Genomic DNA, 5,865 nt, shown 5'->3' on the forward strand with positions numbered 1-5,865 from the left:
GGGGGGGGGGGGCGGGCAGCACTCTGTGCTGCTGCTGCTGCCGCTGCTGCACCTCACTGTGGTGATGCGGCACTCCCTCCTGCACAGTGTCTTGCCTGCTGGGTTGCAGAGGCAGCTCCTGCTCAGAGCTGGTCTGGCCTGGCTGTAGCCCTGCACCCTGATGTGGGTGCAGAAATCTTGGGGGGCACCTGCCCCCCCCCGCCTCCCCACCGCATCACCACATCACCTGTGCCTCCTTGCCCCACCACACCCCCCGTCTTCCCCACATACCCACCCTGTTCTCCACACACCCACTCCCTTCCTTTCCTACTAGGGGGTTAAGGGGCAGTGGTTTGGGAGTGAGGGGCACCAGTAGGAGTGGGGGGACCAGCAGGGCCAGGGAGTTGTGGGTGGGGAGTGAGGGGCACTGGCGGGGCCAGGAGGCCATGGGTGGGGAGTGAGTGGTACTGGCATATCAGGGTGCTTAACACCACAAAACAGCATGGGGGACAGCTGCAGCTGGATCCGTGTCCTGGTGAGCGAAGGGGGCAGGGGGAGCTCTGATTTTTCCATGATAAAAAATAAATCAAATGCCAAAATATATAGGTATTTAGGATTTATTTTATTATAATGATTGAGGTGCTGGTAGGCTACAGAGAAAGCCGGGATGCCTGATCATCACTGACATTCCCCATAAGGAATGTGTGGTATAGGGCTTATTTACACAATAAAGCCTTTGCTGATGCAGCTATGCTGGAAAAGACCCATAGTGTAGGTTGGGCCAACAAAAGGAGTTTTTCTGCCAGCATAGCTACACCATCTTCCTGAACAACATAGCTAAACTGACAAAAGTATAGTTGTTGACATAGGGTTTTGCCAGTAAGGTAGAGGTTTGGCTTCCTATTCCTACCTTCAAAACTTTTAGTCTGGAGCAGGGGTGCTCAACTGCTGGCCCATGGCTCAAATTCAACCCACAGCCATATGTCATCTTACCTGTGGGGCTCCCTGTGGCAATGGGAGAGCAGTGCCACCATTTCCCTACTGCTAAATCTCCAGACACATGAGGAGCCCAGGGCCCTGTATGCTGGATCTGGTGCCTGATCCCAGTGTACAGGGCTGAGTAGAAGCAGTGCCAGGCCCACAGGGCCCACTTCTAGTTGGAAGGAGCAGTGCTGGGCCCCCATGCCCAATCCTAACATATGGGGCAGTGCCAGGCCCCAAGCCTGGATTTGGCCCACAGACAGTTCCTGCGACACTCATCTGGCCTGTGGGGCCAAAAGGTTGAGCACCACTTGTCTAGAGTGACCTGGCCATAGTAGGCCCAAAGATGTATGATTTGTGTCAGTCTGGAAGCGTTAGTATGTTTGTAGCAGCATAATTGCCTACGAGTGTAAAACCTTTCAAGAGGCAACAGCAAAGTTGGACTGAAAAGTCCTAGAGAAATAAAAATTAAGTTGATGTTCATTGCCAGAGAAACTGAAGACAAAACCAAATCCTGGAATTGCAGCAAGGGCTGCGGAGTTTTTATGGGAGGGAAAATCATATGAGTTACTGACATTTATGTTATCTTTACAGGTTTTTCTCCAGACAGCGTAAAACCCAACTAGGAATGATTTCAAGATACTGTACAAAAATACATTCTCCAACACAGAGAAATTAGAATAATTTATGAGTGTAGAACACCTTTCAGCTTACAGGGCATATTTAATCCGAGGTATCAGTGCAGCCATATTCATTTCTGGTATAACTCAACTAAAGTAAATAAAGGCTGCTTACAGACATTAAACCCACCCCTACAAACTACACTTTACTGGAAGAAGCAGTGCATTACTTTGACCTGGCACCACAGCATCTGTATAGGTTGGGCACTTCAGTGGGGCTTTTTGGTGCTTTTAACTAAAGCTCATCCAATCAGCTATTACATAAAAGTGCCAAAAAATCATCTCTAAAGCACCTGATCTATAAAGATGTTGGACAGGCCGGGTTCAACTAACATGCTGCATGTGCTGGGCTCAGTGCAGGAGCACGCCCAATTTAAAGTAAAGCACCCCTTTTTTTTTTTTTCTTTTTTTAACATGGGCAAGCAGCTGAAGTTGCATTAGGGTTGAGACTGGCTGACTGTGCAGAGATCTTTTGCAACTGTTGAAATTAAAAACAGTTGCTGATTAACATGATCAATCCATGCTACACAACAGGTTGGGGCAAGAAGAGAAAACTATGGTGTCCAGCTAAAACGAATCAAGGGCGGCGCATGTATTTTTCAGATTTAGAATGTGACAAGGAACCAATATAATTGTTCTGTTTTTGGTATAGGCTTTTAAAAGATCACAAGTGTTTGAAAACTACCTTGTAATTTTAAGTGCAGGTAAAAACTTACACAAGGCATTTTTATCATCACCTTTGGCTGTGTAATGACAGAGAAGATCTAGTAGTGCACCACCTACTTAATCATATAATATTGTATGTTCCTCAAATGTCTGATCTGAACCCTACTACTTAGCCTATAAGGTCTTTTTGCCATAAAGCAGGGTGGTGGAATGGATGTGAGTGATAGAGGCAACCATTTCTTCATAAAGTTCTGGATTTCATATTAGTATTCAACCCTAGACCTATATTATTACTTCCTTATTTATTCTTTTGAATTCTTTATAAGCCCCGCTATTTCTTTTTGTAATGTAGGATACAATTAGTTGGAAAGTAATTACATAGAAATTCTACAGTTCTTTTTATTTAGGTTTGTTTTTCGGCGCAGGTTTTGAATGATGAGTAAGTCACTAAAACTTCAAAACAGTGTTAATCTCAGAAGCTTAACATATTTTAAGAGTTATGCCACATCATATTTTTAGAATTATGTAATGCCATATGTTACTATTAATAGACTTTCAGCAATGAGTAAAAATGGTTTCTATTTTTATCAGTCAGTATTCCAGGGTGCATAAACTCCACTGAGAACTCATAGGACCACATTCTGTCCTTGAAGTCAAAGGAGGACTTGTATTTAAATCAGCAGACAAGATTTGGTCTCTGGTGTTATATTGGGCTTTAATATATTTCTTTTGAGCATTCAAAGTAAACATATGGAGGGGAGAGAGGAGCTACCATAATGGAAAAAGACTTTAAAAAGACTTTGGGTTAAAAATAATATCTAAAAACCATTTTTTTCATCTGAAGTACAAGTAACAACTTGGTTCTCTATTTAGTCAAGTAAATAAGTAGCCTACTTTCTAAAGAAAATGCAAACTGTAAGTGGTCATAACTTCTGAAAAGCAGGCTACTTATTCAACTTATATTTCAGTATTTATTTTGAGCCAGACACATTGAAAATCCAGGTATCTAGTTGGTAGCCCTTTCAACACAAGCCTCAGGGTTCTTCCCCCTTTCAATTACAGTTTTATGTCTTGTTCATGCCTTGAATAAAATTCAGAGCTTCAGAACAAAGTAACTCAATTTTTTGTGGGGGAGCATTTCATATATTAGTATTTGGGGTCAGATCCTATGCCATCTGTTATTTGTTTAAGTATTAGCCTCTTACACCCTGCTTAAGTCCTTGAAAAACTGCTAATGCAAAAGATGGGTGGTGGATCCTTCTCCACCTCACTACATTTTGTGACTAAGGCCACTGACAGGTGTTCTCTTACTATGAAATTCTTAGCACTAGAAAAATAGCCCAGGAGTTAAAGCAAATATGTGTTTCAGTCCCCTGGCTGGAGAGGTACATAAGTGAGCTCTCCAGTTGGGACACTAGAGGGCTGTACCTTGGGTCACCCCTGCCCATTGATTGGCAACCTGCCCTCTCACCTGCCTGGGAAGGGAGGCAGGTTGTCAATAGGCAGTTAGCAGGTGCTGAAAAGGAGACTGCCCCAGGAGGGTTCCAGCCCCCGATCCTGCCAGCCCCCCATCCTGCCAAATAGCTGATTGGCAGGATAGGAGAGCCATTCTTCCACAGCAGGAAACATAGTTTCTGCTGCGGGAGAACAGTCCCTGCTCCATACACTCCTATGGGTCCACCGAGAGAAGTGCCGGTAGTGGGGGATGATTCTTTTGCAGTTGCAAAACTCTTGGAGCCCCACGAAGGCTGCTGCTGTGCACAGTGTGGCTGCATCCCAGCCCCAGGGAGGGTTGGTTAAGGAGCCATTCTCCCTTGGCCACACTGCTTTTGAAGCTCTGGGAGGGTTCTTGCCACAAGAGAATTCCTGCTCCTCCCCGTCTGCAAATGGGGGGGGGGTCCCTGAGAGCTTGCCCCTAGGTGGGATATCGGGGAGCCACTGATTTCCCTCCCTTCCTCTCCCTTGAGCGGAGGGAAGGGAGAGCAGAGGACTGCGGGATATTGTGTGTCCTCAACACCAAAGAGAAGCATATAACCAAGTTAGTGCAGGACAGGGAAGGTCTTGATAGGAACTGATCTAACTTTCTTGTGGAAGTTTTCTTCAGTAAGAAACCCATTGAATGGTTGTACACTGTTTGTGGTGGGAGAGAGGATTTTCTCCTGACACATATTTAACACCTATCTATGGCCTTCTGTAAAGTATAAGATAAAGATATGTTACAAAACTAATTATTTCTTCTGGGACTCTTATACAATGGCATAAGGTGGCACTTAGGGGGCAGACAGCAGTGACAATTTTTGCTCATTCTGGCCACAGAAAGCAGTTTATAGCTGTGACCAAACACAAGTGCATGGCTGCAGACCACTTGAAAAATGGCATGAGGGGTCAGATGAAGGCATTTCAAAACAAAGCGTCTTCGGTAACTTCTGTCTGTGCTGCCTCCCAGGCTGTCACTGTTTTCGGAATAGGAGTGGGGAAAGGGAGCAGAGGGAATTCAGTCTGGGGGGTTTTTCAGCCCCTGCTAGAGGGTGGGGAGGGTGTATTGGAGCCCTCCCCCCCCCCACCCGAATAGAGGAGCTCCTCTTCACCCATCCCACTCTCTAGTGCTGGCTGGAGAACACCTAGGGCAAGATCCCTCTGCTCCCTTTCTGAAACAGGGACAGGCTGGGAGAGAGAAGGGACTGTTGCCAAGAGAACGTGGAACCATCAGTGAACTTCTGTTTGGTCTGAGAGATCATTGTAACTCAGAACACTTCCTGCAAAGCATTCGCAGTCACAGCAGGGAGCTGCACTTCTGTATTTGCCCTCATAAACTTACTAGGTAGAATAGGATTTGGCTGTAGGTCAGTTTTCATAAGTTTTCCTTAGTGTGCTTGAAAAGAGTCGGAACATTTCAGTCTGAACAATTTAAGTTTGGTGAAGTTATGAGAAGCAACTGAACACACTTCATTAAATGACCATGTTGGGCCATCTTAACTACTGTATTTATTCAAATCCAAGGTTTCATAGATTTCATAGACATTAGGGCTGGAAGGGACCTCGGAAGATCATCGAGTCCAAAGGGCAGGAAGTCAGCTGGGGTCATAGGATCCCAGCAAGATAAGCATCCAATTTGCTCTTGAAGGCGTTCAGTGTAGGTGCTTGAACCACCTCCGATGGCAGACTGTTCCAGACCTTGGGGGCTCGGACAGTAAAGAAATTCTTCCTTATGTCCAGCCTGAAATGGTCTTGTAGTAGTTTATGACCATTCGACCTCGTCATCCCTTGGGGCACTCTGGTGAACAAACGTTCCCCCAGATCCTGGTGGTCACCCCTGATAAACTTGTAGGTGGCCATCAGATCACCCCTGAGCCTGCACTTTTCCAGGCTAAAGAGCCCCATGGCTCTCAGCCTGTCGTCATAAGGTCTGTTTTCCTGACCTCTGATCATGCGCGTGTCTCTTCTCTGGATTCTCTCAAGCTTCTCCACATCCTTTTTGAATTGTGGAGCCCAAAACTGGACTCAGGACTCCAGCTGCGGCCTCACCAAGGCCGAGTACAAGGGGAGAATGACGTCCCAG

General features: G+C 45.9%; 1 protein-coding gene across 2 annotated transcripts in view; it reads left to right on the plus strand.

Moving 5' to 3' along the window:
* PTPN21 (protein tyrosine phosphatase, non-receptor type 21) overlaps window positions 1-5,865 on the plus strand; it is a 71,451-nt gene that overhangs the window by 14,599 nt on the left and 50,987 nt on the right. The window lies entirely within an intron of this gene.

This window comes from Gavialis gangeticus, unplaced genomic scaffold (genome assembly GCF_001723915.1).
Source record: "Gavialis gangeticus isolate Ggan-Ray unplaced genomic scaffold, GavGan_comp1, whole genome shotgun sequence".
NCBI lineage: Eukaryota > Metazoa > Chordata > Crocodylia > Gavialidae > Gavialis > Gavialis gangeticus.